We start from the raw sequence: 22,149 nt of genomic DNA on the forward strand, positions 1-22,149 counted from the left end.
AAAATACAGGGACGTTTAGATATTAGCGTTATCTGTCAAAACTCAAACCAGTAATTTTCAGGAAGCTCAAATCAATTATTCTTTTTGGGGAGTCCACTTTGGTGGAAAAGCAGAACCCCATTATTTTCTTTCCACATATAATAATGCCACTTTCAGTTGCTGGGTTGAGAATTACCCAGTATAAGTCCTGCAATGACTGCTCTTTCATTAAACAAGCATGCATTGACGTCTTGTTATGGATTAGGACTGTGCAAGGTGCTAAGCTTGCAAAGCTGAGTGAAGCAATCCTTGTCACCTGCTGAGAAGGGGAACAGAGCCATAGACAAATGCTTATAATTTAACATGGAGTATGTATGTAACTTTTAGGATGCGCCCGAGGTCCCATGGGTCTTCCCAGGTGGACTAGTGATAAAGAACTTGCCTGCCAATGCAGGAGAGGCAAGAGACACGGGTTGGGAAGATCCCCTGGAGGAGGATATGGCAACCCACTTCAGTATTCTTGCCTGGAGAATCCCATGGACAGAGGAGCCTGGCGGGATACAGTCTGTAGGGTCACACACAGTCGGACATGACTGAAGCCACTTAGCCTGGGAGGGCGCACACTCGGGGTACTGTGTGCACTTGGAGAAGCATCGGTCACTCAGGGGGTGCATGGGGGAGCACTGAGGAAGGTTTCCTAAGAGAGAGAACGCCTGAAGGGGGTCAGACAGAGGAGCCTCAGCGGGGGGAGCGCGGGCGGTGGGGTGGCCGTCACAGAGACACCTGCAGGGCAGCAAGGTGCCTTAGAGAGCCTGCTGCACGCCCGGGAAGCAGGAGCTGTGGGCGTGTCCAGTGGGGGAGAGGCAGAGGCAAGGGCTGTCCAGATGCTCAGTCATGTCTGACTCTTCGTGACCGCATAGACTGTGATTCCCCTGGTGGCTCAGATGGTAAAGCATCTGACTGTAATGCAGGAGACCGGGGTTCGATCCCTGGGTTGGGAAGATCCTCTGGAGAAGGAAATGGCAACTCACTGCAGTATTCTTGCCAGGAAAATCCCATGGATGGAGGAGCCTGGTAGGCTGCAGTCCATGGGGTCCCAAAGAGTTGGACACAACTGACCAACTTCAATTTCACTTTTTCATGGACTATAGAGGCAAGGGAGGACATTGGAAACGCAGACTGAGCTAACTCATGGAGGCTTTGGGGTCCTGTTGGTGAACTTGAACTTTACCCTTAGCCTGGGGGAGGGGCTTCCCTTGTGGCTCAGCTGGGAAAGAATCCGCCTGCAATGTGGGAGACTTGGGTTCAATCTCTGGGTTGGGAAGATTCCCCTGGAGAAGGGAAAGGCTACCCACTCCAGTATTCTGGCCTGGAGAATAGTCCATGGGGTCGCAAAGAGTCGGACACTACTGAGCGACTTTCACTTTCACCCAGGCCATGAGGAGCCATCACGGGTTTTCAGCAGAGGACTCACACGGTCAGCGTTGCATTTTCGGCAGGTCAATTGGCAGAGGAAGGGAACTGAAGAGAACAGGACTGAATGCAGGCAGAAGCGCTGTGAGACTCTGCCAGGAGCCAGGGTGAGATGGACAAGAGGGTGTCAGGGATGGAGAGGGAGACAGCCTCGAGGATCATAAGCATCAGATGGCCGGAAGAGGATGACTGACGGGGCATGAGAGGGGAAGGAGCCAGAGAGGCCAAGGGTGACCGGCTGTGTCCTAGCTCAGGAGACTGGAAGGATGGAGACAAAGCAGACAGAGAAGAAAGCAGTGTCTGCTTGGAGTAAGGTTTTTCCTTCGCCTGCTGCCCTAATACACACACACACACACACACACACACACACACACACACACGCCCCTCTCTCTTCCCCTCTCTCACACATACACATTTCAGGTGTACAGCATTATAATTTGACATCTGTCTTCACGGATGACCACCGAAGTCTGGTTACCGCCCATCACCTGACCGTTAACCCCACACATGCTATTTAGATTTTTTTTTCCAATTTTTGTTGAAGTGTAGCTGATTTACAATACTGTGTTCGTTTGCACACGCTATCTCAGTTGCTCCGTCTTGCTCCCGTCGTAAACTGTGCTTGCCCTACAGGAACACCGCTGGACTTCGTCTTAATTGCGTGTTTAATTGTCTGTCTTCCTCACTCAACCGTAAGCTCCTTGGAACAAAGATTGTGTTTGCCTTCCTCATTATTCATTCTCATGTCAGCAGGCTGCCTGGCACATAATAGGCAGCAATAAATACGTATAAAAGGGATGAGTGCAGTTTTCAGATCATAATTAAGAGTCAGCCATACATTTTCAATTAATTTTCTATGTGGATTTTTGTTGTTGTTTTGCTGTGTTTTGAATGACAACTCGGCTGAAGTTACTGGATGAAGAACTGGAGATGTCACACCAGTGAACCTGCTTTTAGTCCCAGTCCTGACCTTGGTCAGATTTGTGTCATTAGACAAGGGATTTATTCCCTTCCTGGGTATCATTTCTCCCTGGGTATAGTTAGGAACAGGGACAGGTCTGATCGCTGGGGTCCTGCCTGACTCTGACGTATTACAAGAAAGGGAGACATCTTAAAGGACAAACCAGAAGGAGAAAAATAATGTAACAATACATTACTTTATTAAGCAGGAGAAAAAAGAAACTCTCAGGGAGACAGAAAGCCCAGACTCTAAGTATACTTGCCATTAAGCCTTTCAATGGTTTCCAGCCTTTTCGATGGTATAGTTAATCCCTCAGTCATGTCTTACTCTTGCAACCCCATGAACTGTAGCCCACCAGGCTCCTCTGTCTATGGGATTTCCGTTGCCACTTCCTTCTCCAGGGGATCTTCCCGATGGTATAGGTTTACGAAATTAAAGAGAAATCAGCTCAAGTGATACCTGCTGCCTGGGTCTGTGTGGCGTCACCACTGTCCTGAGGTCTGACGGTTCCAAGGGTTGCCCATCAGGGTAAGAAATAAGCCAAGTGAGACAATGTCCTTATGTTCGATGGGCTCAGCATGTGCCTGCCTTTCCCCACAGCAGCTCTGTCTGTGCTCAGACCCCCTTTTGCCGCCAGTGTCTCTCTGTCCCCAAGAAGCCCTGCATTGATTCTGCCTCTAAATGAGTTCCCCTTCTTGCAAAGCATCCTTATCCCCCATAGAAAAAAATGTGAGCTCAGAGGCGTCTTTGTCCGAAAAAAAAAGAAAACTTTGAAGGCAAATTCCTTGAACTTCTGAGACATTCAACAGACAGTAGCTCCATTCCTCGTGGGTGCATGTATTTAACGCTGGCAGGAACCTTTGACATGTTTTCCACAGTTCTGTTCACTGTGACTTCCTGGGGACATTTCACTGTTGGAAATTTAACTTGAAAGGGAAAGGCGCATTGCTCTTGCTGATGCTGGGAAAGATTGAAGGCTGGAGAAGAGGGCGACAGAGGATGAGATGGCTGGATGGCATCACTGACTCAATGGACATGAGTTTGAGCAAACTCTGGGAGACAGCAAAGGACAGGGAATCCTGGCGGGCTGCAGTCCATGGGGTCACAAAGAGTCAGACATGACAGAGCAGCTGAACAGCAAAACTTTTGCTGGGTTTTTAAGCAAGGAGAGGTCTTCCCTGGTGCCTCAGACGGTAAAGCGTCTGCCTGCAATGTGGGAGACCCGGGTTCAATCCCTGGGTTGGGAAGGTCCCCTGGAGAAGGAAATGGCAACCCACTCCAGTACTCTTACCTGGAAAATTCCATGGACTGAGGAGCCTGGTCCATGGGGTTGCAGAGTTGGACACAACTGAGCAACTCCACTTTCACTTTCAAGCAAGGATGAGAAGCCCATTTGTTTTACACTGATTCATAATACTCTGTTTTTGTTTTTGTTTTTAAGGTAAGGGTGCTTTTTACCACTTGTAACCTTTTTAAAATGTATGCAAGGAATATTGGGTTGCTCCTTATATGTGCCAGGCACTGTTACAGGCACTGGGAATCCAGTGTTTCTGATCTCATGGAGCATACACTCCGGTGGAGGAGAAAAGACTGTAAACAGAAGCCAAGTCAATATGCAATGTGATAGGGAGAGACTTTTGCTGCCCAGAAACTCGAAGCAGGGTAAGAGGCATAGGGTGTTGCTATTAGATATCAGGAAGTCAGGTAAAACCTCACTGAGAAGGCTGCCTTTGGGCAGACTGGAGGAAGCCTCGAAGATACTGAAGAGTGTTGCAATGAGGGAGCAGCCAGGACCAAGTCCCTGGGGCAGGACCGTGTGTGGCTGTTGGAAGCCTGACAAGGAGGCCAGAGCATCTGGAGCGTGCTGAGCAGGTGGGAGAGTGTGGGAGGCATGGTCGGAGAGCGTGGGCAGAGCCCAGACCCTGACCAGCGGTCCAGGCCACTGTGGGACTTGGATCTCCCTCCATGCGAGATGGGAAGAGCTGAGGGTTTTGAGAGGAGTGATATTGTTGTGTTGAGTTGAAAGGACCCAAGGGGAGCCCGGGAGAGACGATCTTGCAATAGATCCAGCTGCAAGGTGCTGGCAGCTGAGACCAGAGTGGTACCAGTGGAGGCGTTGAGAAGTAGTTCAATGATGGATATTATCCTGAAGGCAGAACTGGGATATTTTGCCTAAAGCTTGGAATTGGGAGTTGAGGAAAATAGTGGTGTTAACAGTGAATGCCAATCTTTTGGCTCAAACCACTGGAAGAATAGGGTTGCTGTTTCCCCAAAAGGAAGAGATTTCCCCAAAAGGTAGAGCAGGCTTTCACTGGTTTCATTGTGTCTAATTTTTCTTTAAGGATGCCGTTAAAATCAGGGGTTCCATTCTGGGCATGTAAAGTTTGTCAGCTAGCCAAGTGAAGGTGATCTTATGGACATGTTGACAGGCGTGAATCTGATAGGAGCCCAGGTGTGGAGACATGTACTTGTATACTACATCAGTGCAGAGACACTGTTTAAACCCATGCAAGTGGATGGAATCATCTGGAAAGTGAGTGTAAACAAAGATGCATCTGAGGGCAGACCTGTAGCACTCCAACATTTGCCAGCTAGGGGATGCCAAGGAACCAGCAAAGGAGGCTGGGAAGGTGTGACCCATGGGGAGGGGAGCAGAGAGAGGTGTGGTCCAGGAAGCCAGGGAATAAAGTAGAGGGTGAGATCCCCTCTGTTAGGTGATGCCATGTGTATACACACATGTACATACATACATACACATATATGCAAAATGTGGCTTCCCGGGTGGCGCAGTGGTAAAGAATCCATCTGCCAATGCAGGAGACACAGGAGACACCGGTTCCATCCCTGGATCGAGAACCTCTGGAGGAGGGAATGGCAACCCACTCCAGTATTCTTGCCTGGACAACCCCATGGACAGAGGAGCCTGGCGGGCTACAGTCCATAGGGTTGAAAAGAGTGACTGAGCGACTAACACTTTCCCTGGGCAATGCAAAGTTGACTTCTGTATTACCCATTATCTAGGCCTTGTTTGTGTTCAGAACCCATTTTGAATGCTAGGTAGGAAGAGCTGACCGTGTATGTGATGGCCAGTCATGCATATGATAGTTAGACTTGTGTGTGATAGCCAGTTCACGTGTGTGTGTGCTTAGTTGCTCAGTTGTGTCCGACTGTTGGCGACCTCATGGGCTGTAGCCCGCCGGGCTCCTCTGTCCACAGGATTTTCCAGGCAAGAATGCTAGAGTGGGTTGTCATTTCTTCCTCCAGGGGATCTTCTCAACTGAGGAATTGAACCCACGTCTCCTGCACTGGCAGGCTGAATCTTTATCACTGAGCCTCCTGGGAGGCTGATAGCCAATCATACATGTATATTAAATCTTTGTCTGCACCCAGAGATGCTGTTTCTTCTAACATTTACTGGGGCACATAGGTATATTAAAGCTTAAGCTTAAACATGCCCTTTAACTTACCTGATAGTTTCCGAATACCCATTCAGCTCCCACCATCTCCCTCCATTATCATGACTGAATACTAGGAGCCTGTTTCTCTGGAGTGAGAATAACGCAGGGTCAGATTCACGTCAAACTGCTGCTCATTAAATGCACGATAAACACATCTTAATAACCTGATGGTTCCATGTGCTAGCCTAAAGGTATTTTCAGACATTATTTCCAAAACACGTTCTTGTTCCAAGTAATGTGAGTAGGCCTCACAATTAACTAATTTCCAGCCAAGTCTGAAATATCAAAGGTTAGTGCCCAGAGATGGTAGCGTGTAAAAGAATGGGAGCTCTTGTTTTCAAGTTCAGCTGTGTTGATTTTACAACTTCAGGACTGGAAAATGGCCAGAAGACTGTATTAACCTTCTTTTCAGTCTTTCCTAAGAATTGGCTCATGTCTAGGATGCCAACTAGACTCTAAGAATTCATGCTTAATTCTGCTGAGCCCAGAGGACGCCTCCTGTTATCTGTAGAGTTAACCACGATGGCTAGAGGTTAGGGATTGAGAGAGTAAAAGTCACGTTTTTAACCCCAGTGTAGAGTATTTGTTTCACCCGGCATCACAGTCAAGTTCCAGGCCACTGGGAGCTCTCGTGAAGCCCAGAGGAGAAAGAAGGTTCCATGCACATCCACGCGGTTTGGGGCTGAGCCTGTGGTTGCTTGGTCCTTACTGGAGCTTAATTTTTCAGTCCCTTCTCTTGACTGCAGTTTTAGCTTCTATTAATATTGAGCTCCTATAATAGTTCCTTGGTCTTCAGATTTATAGGTTAGAATCTTCATGAGTGTAGCTTTGTTCCCCGTTTCCCATCTCCCACCCTTCTATCCTCAGGCCCCAGGCCCCTGTTCCTTGGTCGGGCTCTGCAGAGCTGGGCTGCTCGGGCTTAAAAGGCTTGCTCCTGTCATTCAGATACGTTGCCGAGAAAATCTGGATACAATATTTTTGATATGATTTGATTGAACCTGGCTTGCATACTTCAATAAAAGCATAGTTTCAAGTAAAAAAAAAAAACTGAAATTCATTCCGAAGCAGATAAGTTAGTAACCTTTTCATTCAAATGCAAGATATGTGCAAATAACAACAGAATTTTATAATGACAGTGGCCCCTGTGTAGAATTTTTGTTTGTTTGTTTTCTGTAGCAAACAGCCCAGATTTCAAATAGACTGAAAGCTGGAAAAATACAGACATTACAAACCTATAAATTTTTTCAAAGTAACGTAATCCCCTCCAACCTCTTCCCTGGCAAAAAGTTGTCTCTTACACTTATTTCTCTCTTGCAGTGTTAAATCTGGTAAGAGGTGTTCATCTTGCCATGCAGCCTGATTCCAGGACACCCCTGCTTCCATGCTCTGAGCCCCCTGCCTGGTGACTTGTTTCTGACCTCCTTTAGCACCAAAGCATCTCCTAAAACATCTTCTAAGTCATTCCCTGTATCTGTCTTGTGACTGTGCTGTGTCCCTTCAATAGTGTCTGACTCTGTGCGACCCCGTGGACTGTAGCCCACCAGGCTCCTTCTGTCCATGATCAGATTCTCCAGACAAGAAGACTAAAGTGGGTTGCTGTGCCCTCCTCCAGGGGATCTTCCTGACCCAGGGATCAAACCCACATCTCCTATGTCTCCTGCATTGGCAGGCAGGTTCTTTACCACTAGCATCACCTGGAAGCCCACGTTTCTGTCACCAGGACCAATTTTCCTGGAGTTGTTTGAATTAGTGTGTGTCCCCAAATGGAGTCCCTCGCAGACGTGGTAGAAGACACACAATAGCTGTAAGAACGTCTTGTTAGCCACCCAGTGTCTGACTCCTGCTCTCTGAGTCTCTGTGTGGCTTCCCAGGTGGCACTAGTGGTAAAGAACCTGCCTGCCAATGCAGGAGACAGAAGGGACATGAGTTCCATCCCTGGGTGGGGAAGATTCCCTGGAGGAGGGCATGGCAACCCACTCCAGTATTCTTGCCTGGAGAATCCCACAGACAGAGGAGCCTGGCGGGCTACAGTTCATGGGGTCGCACAAGTCAGACACGACTGAAGTGACTTAACACGCACTCACGTGGTTTCTCACTGCAGAAGCTGGAAATGGCAGACACCAGCCCCAAGACTGTCCTCTTCTGCACTCGTCAGTTGCACCCACACCAGCCTTAGGACCAGGAGGTGAGGTGGCGGGGAAGCTTCGTGGAGCAGCATTGTGTTGGGGGAGTCGGGGGGCGGCTCAGGGACTAGTGGAAGGGCCTGGCAAGCCGTGGGGTCTGCTGTCCAGCGGTGCAATGCTGTCTGCAGTGGCCTGGGCCAACCAGTTCTGCAGCATACTTTGTTCCCTGAGGCCCCGAGCCTGGTTCTCCAGGCCTCCTAGCAGTATTATTGGAGCTATGCAGGGTTCTTTATCTAAAACTGTTTATTGGAAAACAAGTAGTTACACTGCACAGGATCCTGAGAGCTTAGTTCGATTCATCTGCAGAGAGGGAACCCAGTCTTATTCGGACTCATATCAAGAAACAGAACCTAGATCGTCCCTGGGAGCCCAGCGGTGAAGACAATGCAGGGGGTGCAGGTTTGATTCCTGCTTGGGGAGCAGGGGCCCCACATGCCTCGTGGCCAAAAAACCAAAACATAAAACAGAAGCAATACTGTAACAAATTCCATAAAGACTTTAAAAATGATCCACAGCAAATACATCTCACAAAAAAGAAAAAGAAAGAAAGAAAACCTGGTGGAAACCCCACCCACACCTTCACATCCCAACTCAGAGGACGCTGGCTGGGAGGGACGAGCTAAGGGAAGGCAGGAGGAGGCAATGCCCGGGAGAAGCCGTGTGTCAGCTCATAGACCTACCTTCCGTGGCAGGGTCCATTTGCAGGTCTCTTGCGTCCTGATGATACTGAATTGATTAGAGATGGCTTTTCTTCCTTGCAGCCCAAATGGCCTAAAGAACAACTATTGTTACTTAGGCAAACAGAAAGCATGTAACCATCCAGTGAAAACCATGACTTACTCATGCCAAAGTCTCATGGGATGAATGCCTTCAAAATCATTGGCTTTGGAGGGATACCTAAGGACACTATAGCATGAAAATTGACACGTCACTTAAAACAAGGATCGCCAACTTCCGGGTGGCAGACTGGTACCTTCTGATAGACCAGGGGTGGCATTAGATTAGAAATAAAGTGCATTGGACCGTAAAGAAGGCTGAGCGCCAAAGAATTGATGCTTTCGAATTGTGGTGCTGGAGAGTCCCTTGGGCAGCAAGGAGACCCAACCAGTCCATCCTAAAGGAAATCAGTCCTGAATATTCATTGGAAGGATTGATGCTGAAGCTGAAACTCCAATACTTCGGCCACCTGATGTGAAGAGCTGACTCACTGGAAAAGACCCTGACACTGGGAAAGATTGAAGGCGGGGGGGAGAAGGAGATGACAGAGGACGAGATGGTTGAATGGCATCACCGACTCAATGGACATGAGTTTGAGAGACAACTCTGAGAGATGATGAAGGACAGGGAAGCCTGGCATGCTGCAGTTCATAGGGTCTCAAAGAGTCAGACATGACTTAGTGACTGAACAACAGCAAAAACAAAGTGCACAATAAATATAATGTGCTTGAATTATCCTGAAGCCACTGTTCCCTCCCACCCCCCCCCCCACCACTGGTCCTTGGGAAAATGTCTTCCACAAAACCAGTTCCTGGTGCGAAAAAGGTTGGGGCCCAGTGATGTAAAGGTTAGACTTAAGACTGGGGTATTTATAGAATTAGATGTAATCTCTGAACAACGGAGAATAGGGCATTGGCGTGCCAGCAACACCCCATCGATTCGTGAGTCATGAGCTTTAGTAAATCATTCCTCTGAGTGCCTGCTTGTGCGGCCACAGGAGGAGAGCATTAAGAACCTGGGCTGAAAGATGCTGCCTTCAGAAAAGTATAATGATTTTAAATGGCACCCAGCCTCACACACTCATTTCCTAGCAAAGGCTGTGTCGAGTCAAGCCCCAGTGTTGGGGAGAAAATGAAAACAGCTGCACCAAACAAAACCAGAATATCGTTTGCTGGTGTGTTTGCTAACAGCCCGTATGTGTTCAAGTCGATGAAATGCATTTACAAGCCCCTGCCAGACGTTAAAGAAAGCAGCTGTGAGTTATCTTGTGAACCCCACAAGCCACCAAAGCAATTTAGCTGATGGCGCTGAGTATCCGCTTATGCTGAGACAGAGTGCGGGCTGTCTCTTCTCATGGGCATTTTGCCCTTTGGATACGCCTAAAGACTATGGAGGGCGTCCAGGGTGTTTTAGGAGAACCGGGTGGGTGGCTGTCAGCGGTGACACATGCTTGCATTCATTCAGTTTCAAGTGCTTTGAAATGTGTTTTCTTATTTATTTTGCTCATTTAGTCTTAGCTAGATGTGTTTATTTGCAAATATTTGCTTAGCGCTTGCCGTGCAAAATTCAGTAGAGAATTTATAACTTTGTGACATTGTCTTCACTTAGCATTTCTTCCATGACAAACTTCATAAGGTCAGAGATTTCATCTGTTCTGGTTTGTGAGTCCCTGGCATTGGGGTTGGGGAGGGAGACAGTGACTGGCTCATGAGAGGAGCTCAGAATATAGCTTTTGTATGAATCACTGTGATGCGCTGATCTCCAGAAGGGGCTGGATCCTTTAAAAATTATGGTTTGACATACTTGAGGTATAATAGAGAGCAGTTGGAAAGTGAATAGACTTAGAACCTGAGTTCATATGCTGGTTCTGAGATTTGTTAGCTGGACCTCCATTCGGGCACCTGACCTTTGAGCCTGGATTCTCCCCTGTACAATGGGAGCGACTTAACACTTAACTGCTCCGCGGGTGTCTGCTGAGTATCGGAAGATGAAGTGTATATGCAGTTCATGGCACGGGGTGCCATAGTCATTGCTGTAGGCACCTTAAGAGTTAAGCGCTTGAGAATGAAGGCTTTAGAATCAGACCTCGGTTGTGGTCTCAGTGGTAGCATTGTCTTGCTGTGTAACACATGTAAATCTCGTGGCCCCCTGCCTGGCACACTGTGAGTGATAAATTATCATTATTATGAACAATAAGAGGTGATTATCCATATGGTTGTGTTATTATTAAATTAGCTCCTCTAAAAGGACACACAAAACAAAGAGATTCAAATCCATTTAGGAGGGAGAGATAAATTTTAGAGGCACTCTGGATGAGAAAATCTCTATAATTGAGCACCAGATTTGGCTTTGGGTTTCCTGGCAACCAGGGCAATAAATATAAAGAACACAATGGTTTGTATAATTATTATTATCAGTTATAATTAGTCAGCTAGAGCTGCTGTGTCCAGTATGCTTGCCACACATGGCTCTTTCTGAGTCTCTGAAATGTCGCTCATCTGCCCTGAGATGCGCTGCGAGAGGAAGATGCCCTGGGTTTTGGAGACTTAGTGTGAAAAAGCAAAATATGTCATTGAAAAAGTTTTGTATCGCCTGCATGTCGAAATTATGGCATTTTGGTTATTGGGGTTAAATAAAATATACTGTTAAAATTAATTCTACCTATTTCTTTTTACTTTTTCAGTGTGGCTACTAGAAAAATAAAAATTCCACGGGATTTTGTCTGGAGGTCCAGTGCTTAAAACTCCATACTTCCACTGCAGGGGTAACGCCTGGTGCAGGAAGTAAGATCCCATGTGCCACAGGGTACAGCCCCCATCCCCCCAAAAATGTCCCATACGTGGCTCATGGTTATATCCCTACTGGAGGATACAACTCTTTAAAACTCTCATTATGCCAAATGGAATTTATAGTACTTATAGTTTATATCCAAAATATTAATATAATTATATAATGTCATTATACAATTATGATATAACACCAAAGACAACACAATAAAAAATGTAATAAGGTGTTATAAATATACAATTACATACACTGTCATTATTAATAAAATAGCAATAGAAATATAAAACAATATGTAATATATTCATATATTATGTATTTTGTATTATTTATAAAATAGGCTTTTGATGTCCAAATAGGTAATGTCTTCTTTTGTGTGTTTGTTGTACTATTTTTTAATTTTTATTAAAATCTAAAAAACATTTTTGGCCATGTGGCATGTGGGATCTTAGTTCCCTGACCAGGGATCGAGCCTGCACCCCCTGCCAAATAGATAATATCTTCACTTACAGTTTTAAAAAGAGTTTGACAAGTATCTTAATGAAGGAGAGCTATAACAACACTTATATCAATAGCAGCTTCCTGAATGTTTGCTTACATGCTGGGCACAGTCGTAATTTCTTTCCAGATATCAACCACTGAAAAATTCACAAGTGGTAGGATTATTCTTGTGTTATACCAGGAACCCTTAGAAACTGGTATAAGCTATAAAGACATCTGTCTTCTCTTTTTTCCTTCCTCTTTGGTGTCGTTCACAGCTGCAGACAGGCGCTGGGCAACAAATGGTGTTCAACAAATTGGTGTGTAAATAAACAACTAAATGATGCCTCTTCTCTCCTATATCATGTGTGAGCTCTAGTTCTTTTAAATCTCAGTAACAACAGGACATTTAAAACTCTATAAAATTTGGGAATAAACTGTCACCTGAAATCATGTAGTGGCTTGAAGTCTGCAGGAAGAACTTGGCACCAGACATGAGGTGAGTCTGTTGAGAGACTCCCGGACTCAGCTGTGCTCTGATCAGGGCCTGGAGATAAACTGAGTTACAATAACTAAAGAATTAGCTTTTCCCTGCAGGCAGGTAAAAAGCATCTCTAAATTTTCTGAAATGCTTGTATATTTTGGAGAAACTTACTCAGCTTGTTTGAAATCTGAGTCTGTTAAAAAAAACAAACAAGTGTTTCAAAGAATATATGGTTTTTACAGGAGGCAAAGGTGTAAAAAAAAAGAGTCAATGGATCTGATTTCTTATCTCCAGCCCTGTATACCCCGCTGAGACCAGGAGAAGTAAACTGGAATTTAGGATTTAAAATGTAACTGCAATCAAAACCAGAAAGATGTGCCCAGTTCTGCATGAGAATTGCAAGAAGGGCCAGGAAAACACTCTCTTTATGGTTTTACAACCTGCTGAGACAGGAAACAGAAATCATTCAGAAGAGTTTCAGAGGTGATGACAGATTTGGAAAATAGGTCTAATGAACAAAGAATAGAGTAGGTGGTGTTATTTTTTCCTAGGAATAGAGAGGAGGCTGGTAGTGACTGAGAATCCAGGGACAGCATTGTACAGGCACCGGTTTACGGCAGGATCCCAGATGCATCATGGGCACGAGTGCGGATTTCATTTTAAAGCTAGCGTCTCTTCACGATCAGATCTGTGAACCAATGGTCTGGAAAGAATCGTTCTGGAAGTCCCTCAGCAGGCCGATCTCTTGGCTACCTGTGATAGTTTGGGGTGTCCTGGAATTGCTGATTGTGATGGAACATAGTTGCCATCCCTAGAAAAAGTGATCTGCCCATAGACTTAAATACAGCTCAGATTGTAAAGAACCACCTGCAATGAAGGAGACTCAGGTTTGATCCCTGGCTCAGAAAGATCCCCTGGAGAAGGAAATGGCAACCCACTGCAGTATTCTTGCCTGGAGAATCATATAGACAGAGGAGCCTGGTGGGCTACAGTTCATGGAGTTGCAAAGAGACACGATTTAGCAAGTAAAACAACAACAAAACCAGATATTCAGACAATAGCTTTCTCAAATCAGACACTTCATTCATTGTTTTGTCATTCTCCAAAAAGCCCAGTCATTGAGAATATGAGATATAGAAGTTCAGAGATTGGCTTTTGGTTGCATAAGAAAACCTCTCACATTAACTCCAAGGATTTTCCTTCAGACCATGAGACTATTTGCAGGACTCTATTTTGAATGTCAAGCTTTCTGAATTCTGGTGTTTATATTCTAATTCAAAACTCCTTGCACTTAACAAGTATAAAAGCACCTGAGGTGGTGTTTCAAATGTCCACGTGGCCACTTTTCAGCAGCTGATGGTGGTTCAGAAGTGCATGGTGTGGGGTTACAAGGTCTTCAGCCTAGAAGACACAGGGCCACCCACACCATAATGCAAATAAGAACATGAATGCTTCTGATCACAGAGACAAGTTTCTGCAGCTTAAAAACTTCCATCGTTGTTGTTCATTTCCTAAGTTGTGTCCAGCTCTTTGCGACCGCATGGTCTGCAGCACATCAATCCTTTATTACCTCCCGGAGTTTGCTCAAATTCATGTCCATTGAGTCGGTGATGCTATCTAACCATCTCATCCTCTGTCACCCCCTTCTCCTTTTGCCTTCAATCTTACCTGACATCAGGGTCTTTTCCAATGAGTTGGCTTTTGCATCAGGTGGCCAAAGTATTGGAGCTTCAGCTTCAGCATTTACTAGCAGCATTTACTACCGCTTTACTAGTAGGTAGAAAAAAATCTCCATAATTGATTCATTTCAACAAACTAAAATATCTTATTCCACTACCAATATCTCAGTGAAGCCACTACTGCTCAAAATTTTAAAATGATAAGGAATTGAAGCATTTGCCACTCAGACATTGGTGGAGTTTAACAGGGGCTGCTGTGAAAGATTGGTAGGATTTGAAATCCATTTCCAGCAGATATAATGAGCTGCTACTAATGCGTCATGCCCATGACTCACTTTGATTCATGAATGTAGAGGTGGCTCTCCGGTACTTTAAATTGAGATAAATGTTTATTTTTTAAAAAAACACACATGTTGAGTTAAGGAAAGAATGTTGTCAACATCAGAGCATAGAACAAATAACGATTAAAGATATTTAACCTTCCCTGGTGGCTCGGTGGTGAAGAATCCACCTGCCAGTGCAGGAGCTGTGGGCTTCATCCTTGGTCAGGGAAGAACCCACATACCGCGGAGCAACTACGCCCTTGCGCCACAACTACTGAGCCTGTTCTCTAGAGCCCGGGAGCCACAACTCTTGAAGCCTGTGCTCGGCAATAAAGGAAGCCACCGTGCGAGAAGCCCACCCACTGCAGCTAGAGAACAGCCCACGCAGCCACAAAGGACCCAGCATAGCCAAAAATAAAGGAGATTAATTAAAGTTAAAAGATAACATCTTTAAAACGGTAAGCATTAGAAACCTGACCTTGTCGTAATCATATTCACTGGAAAGTTTCATGGAGAATCACAAAGATTTCAAATGCCCCTCACGTCTCCTTCCTACATTGTTCCCTGGGATAGTCTGGGTGCCCTAAGACGAATAATAGGGGTGCTTTTTTTTGTGTATTTGTTTGTCGGAAATTAGTTCAGCACGCACGCAAGGCTGGTTATGATTGGTTTTGATGTGAAAGTAGATAATCTACTGATCTTGGCCTTTGGAACCTCCAGCTCATAACTGATGACAGTTACTGGCCTTGATTACTTCCCGGTCCTCATCCTCTCTGAGACGTGGGGAGTGGTGTCTCGTGAAGTCTGAGCCCTGTTGCTTTACCCCTTGGCTGTTTAGTGAGCTTTGTCCATGTGCTTGTTGCTGAGGAGAATGTGGAAGAAACGTAGATCTTTGTCCCCACCTAGAGATTGCCACCCAGCTTGGGGACAGACGCAGCCCACACAGGACAAGCAATTGTCAAGTGAAGGCTGGGCTCCCCAAAGTGGCCAGTGGGGCTGAGGGTGCCAGCCCAGGCAGGGAGAGACCTGGCGAGGCTGAGGACTTTGTCACAGAGGAGATGATGGGCTGGATCCAGAAGGATGGACAGAGAGCAGGGCAGACACTGCCGGACATTGTTACTTAAGTGTTATCTTATCTCCCAACCAGATTGCACATGCCCTGTTGAGATTGACCCTTTCCTCTGTGGCCAGCCCAGAGCCCCCATACAGTTGGTGAATAATAAGCTCCCCTGGAATGAGGGTGTCCTGCAAGTGCTGAAAAATAAGAGGAGGGATGGCTTAATTTGCAATTATTGAAACTGTTAATGTTGATAATGAAACATCTTTTAAGAACTCTTGTTTTTCTCCTCTAAACATTACAGCGCCTATGATCATGACAGAGCCAGAGGTCTCGCACGCTTAGCTTAGATTATTTGTTTTGTGCTCTACTGTTGACAGTGTTCTTTCTTAAACTCAACACGAGTGTGTTTTAAAAACCAAAATTATCATATGTGAAACGAATCGCCAGTCCAGGTTCTGTGCATGATACAGGGCGCTCGGGGCTGGTGCACCGGGATGACCCAGAGGGATGGGATGGGGAGGGAGGTGGGAGGGGGGTTCTGGAAGGGGAAAACATGTACACCCATGGTGGATTCATGTCAATGTATGGCAAAACGAATACAATATTGTAAAGTTAAAAAACAGATAAATAAACTAATTTTTTTAAAAAATAAAAACCAACCTTTATCTCAATCTACAATGCCTAAGAGCCACTTCTAAGAAAGGGAGGCTGATTTGCAAGAGAAACTGGCTGAGGAAGAATCTCTCTTTTTTAAATGCTAATAATTTGGTGCGTGCTCAGTCACTCAGTCATGTCCGACTCTGTGACCCCGTGGACCGTGGCCCACCAGGCTCCTCTGTCCATAGCATTCTCTAGGCAAGAATACTGGAGTGGGTTGCCACTTCCTCCTCCAGGGGATCTTCCCAACCCAGAGATTGAACTCGAGTCTCCCGAGTCTCCTGCATTGGCGGGCAGATTCTTTACCACATCGACACCTGGGAAACCCTAATAATCAGGAGATGAGATCACTGAATTTGGAAACCTGAGAACTGTGGGCGGTGGACTACGGACCCCAGATGTAAGGAAGCCCCCCAGGGTGGGGTTGCACCGGGCACGCAGTTCCATTCAAGCGAGGAGTGTGCAGGGACAGGCGAGGACGGAGATCGGCCTGTATCTGGAGGACAAGGGCTGTCTCTACGTTGCAGGCGTTATGGCTGCGTTTTCATGTTCAAAGAGGAAAGGGGAGCACACCTAGAACCCAGATGAAGTGAGCAGAATGCCCTCCCACACACCTGCCCTCGTGTGGCCGAGGAGTTCGGCCCCTTGGCACACACCCCCGATGGCCTCATCCTAGCAGAAGTGTCAGGCTGGCCGCCCTTGGGGACAGAAGGATGTGCTGTGACGCATCCTAGCCACCTGCGGGGCTTCTGCTTTCACACTGCCCCCCAGCGCCCAGCAAAACGGGACCTGGGGAGGCTCTGACGGCCTGGGGATCCGGGATGGATGAGTCACACCAGGCTGCCAACTGGGAGGACGAGTTCCAGTCCCCAGGTCTCAGTCCTCTGTGGGTTTACATGTGGACTGGAGCTAAAACTCTCCAGACCTGGGCCAAGCACCTTGGGCTCAGGCTGAGCTGCTGCTGCTGGGGAACCACGGCCACTCCAACGTGCGTTTTAATCCGCCCTCTTGTTGCAACAGTTGGTATTATACAAAGAATCAAAAATGGAGACGCTAAGCTGAAACATGTGTGTGTGCTTAGTTGCTTCAGTTGTGTCTGACCCTTGGCGACCTGCCAGGCTCTTCTGTCCATGGGATTCTCCAGGCAAGAAGACTGGAGTGGGTTGCCATCCCCTCCTCCAGGGGATCTTCCCCACCCAGGAATCGAACCCACATCTCTTAGGTCTCCTGCATGGGCAGGTGGAATCTTTACCGCTAGTGCCACCTGGGAAGCCCGTAACGGATACACAGAGAACAAACTAGTTACCAGTGGGGAGAGAAAGTGAAGTCGCTCAGTTGTGTCTGACTCTTTGCGACCCCCATGGACTGTAGCCTGCAAGGCTCCTCTGTCCATGGGGTTTTCCAGGCAAGAACACCGGAGTGGGTTGCCATTTCCTTCTCCAAGTGGGGAGAGGGGAAGAGGCAATATAAGGATGGGGGAGTGGCAGGTACAAACTACCGGGTGTAAGATGGGCTCAAGGCTGTGTTGTACAACACAGGGAATTAGCTAAGATTTTGTAGTAACCTTTAAAAATTGTATAAAAATAAAAAGTTAAGGGGCTTCCCTGGTGGCTCAGTGGTAAAGAATCCTCCTGCCAATGCAGGAGACACAAGTTTGATCCCTGATCCAGGAAGATCCCACGTGCCTTGGAACAACTAAGTCTGTGCTCTAGCACCCCGAATCCCACACTCTGGAGCCTGTGCTTCACAACAAGAGAAGCCACTGTGATGAGAAGCCCGTGCACCTCGAGGAAGAGGAGCCCCGTGCTCACTGCAACTGGAGAAAAGCCTGCGCAGAAAGGAAGACCCAGCACAGCCAAAAACAAATAAAATTAAAAAAAAATTTTTTAAATGTTAAAAGCCACAACTCCTCCCCAAACCCCCAAATCGCACAAAAAGTAAAATCTAAAGCATGCTAAGAATGCGTGCGTGCTAAGTCACCTCAGTCATATCTGACTCTTTGTGACCCCATGGACTGTAGCCCGCCAGGCTCCTCTGTCCATGGGATTCTCCAGGCAAGAATACTGGAGTGGGTAGCCATTCCCTTCTCCAGGGGATCTTCCCGACCCAGGAATGGAACTGGGGTCTCCTGCATTGCAGGTGGATTCTTTACCAACCAAGCTATGAGGGTCTCTCAAGGCCCTGCTCAAATGCCACCTTCTGCCTGAAGTTGTCTCTCATCAGCCTCCTTCCAGAAGGGCCAACATGTGTCGCTTTATGACAGTCATGTTTTGGACACTTTGATGATTCTAGCTCTGTGATCAGTTGGTCAATACAACGTTTTCAACTTCCTCTGCTGCACCAGGTGCAGAATTAGAGCAAAGATACAAATAAAACCAAAGATCTAATGTGACAACTGGCTCTGGGTCTCACTCGTATTTATATGATTCCTGATAAAATATTATATAGTATTTATATAATAGGTTTATATCACATTTATATGTAAATGTTAATTCTATGATGTATAATAGATATATAGTATATTTTATAATATTTATACTTCTGGTACTTATACTTATTAACTGATAAAACTCAGGAATTTGTCTGAAGAACGCCTGAGTCCTAACCCAGAGGTTCTGATTCACTGATTCCCGGGTGGGGCCTAGTGATCTGCATTTCCATATAGAGCTTGCAATGCCTGTGGTCTAAGGATCCTGTTTGGAGAAATACAAACCTAGGAGGGGCTGAGCTACTGTGATCTCCCTCCTCCCTCCCATTCCCTTCTTATTTAGCTCTCTATCAGTGCTGGACACTCCGTGTGATGGTTAATTTTATGTGTTACTTGGCTGGGCTGCAAATAAAGAGCCTTTTATTTGCTGGTAGGTAAGTATATAGACACAGACAGCCCAAAGAGCCATTAAGATTCTCTATTGTCAGTATTAGAATCCAGATTATTTTCTAACTTTTTGTCCCTTCTAGCCTCACATGATGTGAGTTAACACTGCTTTTATGCCTCATATGCCTGTGTGTGCTAGGTCACTTCAGTCATATCTGACTCTCTGCAACCTTATGAACTATAGCCCGTCAGGCTCCTCTGTCCATGGGATTCTCCAGGCAAGAATACTGGAGTGGGTTGTCATGCCCTCCTCCAGGGGATCTTATCGATGGAGGCATTGAACCCATGTCTTCTGCGGCTCCTGCACTGCAGGCGGATTCTTTACCACTGAGCCACTAGGGATGTCCTTATGCCTCATACTGAACGTCTATTTTATATAGTTTTTTTTTCCTTACTTGTATCCACTTTGGTCATCTCTCTTTAGGACATCTTTTAGAAAATCTGCCTTTTGATGCTTTTTAGGGTCTACTTATACCATAGTGATTATTACCTTATAGCTTCCCAGATGGCTCAGTGGTGAAGAATCCTCCTGCCAATGCAGGGGGTGCGGGTTCAATCACTGATCCCGGGAAGATCCCCTGAAGGAGGAAATGGCAACCCACTCCAGTATTCTTGCCTGCGAAACCCCCTGGGCAGAGGAGCCTAGCGGGCTCGCACGCCTATACGGGTGGCAAAAGAGTCAGATACGTCTTAGCAGCTAAACAACAATAAACAATTCTTACCTTAGGGTTATTTCCCTAGTTAGATCCATCCATTCATTCATGAGTTTATTTTTTCAAGACATTTTATTGAACATGTATTATGTATAGGATCTTATTGTAGGTGCTAAAGATAGTGGTAGCAAAAAAATATTGCCTGCTCTTGAGAAGGCCACAGAGTAAGAAATATGTCTGTCATCAACCAGATAAGAGATGTAGATAGTGCTAAATGAGAGTTTGCTGAGTGCTGAAGAATTGACACTTTTTCACTGTGGTGTTGGAGAAGACTCTTGAGAGTCCCTTGGACTGCAAGGAGATCCAACCAGTCCATCCTAAAGGAGATCAGTCCTGGGTGTTCACTGGAAGGACTGATGTTGAAGCTGAAACTCCAATACTTTGGCCACCTGATGCGAAGAGCTGACTCATTGGAAAAGACCCTGATGCTGGGAAAGATTGAAGGCAGGAGGAGAAGGGGATGACAGAGGATGAGATGGCTGGATGGCATCACCGACTCAATGGTCAGGAGTTTGAGTAAACGCAAACAGAAGTTTGGTTATGGACAGGGAGGCCTGGTGTGCTGCGGTTCATGGGGTCACAAAGAGTCGCACACAACTGAGCAACTGAACTGAACGGAACTGAAGAGTTTGCCTAAGATGTTATGGGTGCCTTGGGGTGGGCACCTCCCTGTCAGGGTAGGGCAGGTGTATGAAGTCTTCCCAGAGGAGGTGGGAGACCCCTGAACTGCATGTGGAAGGAGGGGTGACACTGCCATGTGGGAAAGGGGAGCAGAAGCCCCTGGCAGGGGGCGCGGGGGCCTGGCATTGGCGCTTCACTGGTTCTCCGTGCCTGGCTCCGGGCTGTGTGCAGTCTATGCTTATCGGTTTGAAGGGAGCTGAAACTGATTTAAAAACTGCAGTTTCACAGTTCTCTAAAAATCCCACCTGGATGTCTGAAAGAGAAACGAAAGGATGAGAATCAGGCAAGTTCTGTGGCCCTTTTGGTGGGGAAATGACTGAAATTTTTGGTCAGCAAGAAAAGCAAGCTATCTCAGAGATTTCATTTTTCAAAGTTCCCCCCACCATGCTCCCCATTCCTCGCATCAACAGGATCCTGAAGAAGGGGGTGAAGAAGTCAAAGAGGGGGTGTGATCTCCTCTGACATTTGCTGCTTTTGTTTCCAGAGGAGGCTCTTCACTGCGGCTTTCCACTAACACATCTCCCACCCTCCAGAGTCCAGCTTGTTCTAGGTTGGTGCCATCTGCCTTTTCCTTTATTAGTTTCACTCAACTCATAACAATCCAACCATTGAAAAAAAGAGCAAGAGTAATTTTTTGTCCTTTGTTTAATGATTCAGAGCCTGGGGTGGGGTGGAAGAGGGGGGGCTCTCTTTAGATCTGTTGTTTGTCCAAAGAAGCATCTCTGAAATAAGGGATGATTTGAATCCTGGTGAAGAAATAAGAAAAACAGTCAAATTACCTCTCAGAAAAAAAAAAAAAACTAAGGGAGATTTTATCTAACTTGCTAATATTCAAAAGAGAAAGACCAAAGGTAAATGTTACAAGGACTACTTAAAAGGTGTGGCAACTAATTATCTTTTGTACACATTCAATTTTTGTGTGCTTTACTGTTGCTGTTCAGTTGTTCTGTCCAACTCTTTGCGACTCCATGGACTGCAGCACACCAGGCCTCCTTGTCCTTCACCATCTCCTAGAGTTTGCTCAAACTCATGTTCGTTGAGTCGGTGATGCCATCCAGCCATCTCATCTTCTGTCATCCCCTTCTCCTCCTGCCTTCCATCTTTCCCAGCATCAGGATCTTTTCCAATGAGTCAGTTCTTTGCATCAGGTGGTCAAACTATTAGAGCTTCAGCTTTAGCATCAGTCCTTTCCAATGAATATTCAGGGTTGATTTCCTTTAGGATTGACTGGTTGATCTCCTTGCAGTCCAAGGGACTCTCGAGTCTTCTCCAGCACCATAGTTAAAAAGCAACAGTTCTTCAGCACTCAGCCTTCTTTATGGTCTAACTTTCACATCTGTACATTTACAGTATCAGTTCATTTCATTTCCGTCACTCAGTCATGTCCGACCCTTTGTGACCCCATGAACCGCAGCATGCCAGGCCTCCCTGTCCACCACCAACTCCCAGAGTCCAACCAAACCCATGTCCATCGAGTCGGTGATGCCATCTAATCATCTCATCCTCTTTCGTCCCCTTCTCCTCCTGCCCTCAATCTTTCCCAGCATCAAGGTCTTTTCCAATGAGTCAGCTCTTCACATCAGGTGGCCAAAGTATTGGAGTTTCAGCTTCAACATCAGTGCTTCTGATGAACACACAGGAC

General features: G+C 46.3%; 1 long non-coding RNA gene across 1 annotated transcript; it reads left to right on the plus strand.

Moving 5' to 3' along the window:
• Positions 1 to 1,011: 1,011 nt before the first annotated feature.
• Positions 1,012 to 6,918, plus strand: LOC145519740 (uncharacterized). Its single transcript, XR_014063852.1, has 2 exons — positions 1,012 to 4,946; positions 5,653 to 6,918. It is a non-coding gene; the product is annotated as an uncharacterized LOC145519740 (long non-coding RNA).
• Positions 6,919 to 22,149: the final 15,231 nt, after the last annotated feature.

This window comes from Giraffa tippelskirchi, chromosome 9, assembly GCF_054371585.1.
Source record: "Giraffa tippelskirchi isolate mGirTip1 chromosome 9, T2T-mGirTip1v1.2.pri, whole genome shotgun sequence".
Classification (NCBI taxonomy): Eukaryota; Metazoa; Chordata; class Mammalia; order Artiodactyla; family Giraffidae; genus Giraffa; species Giraffa tippelskirchi.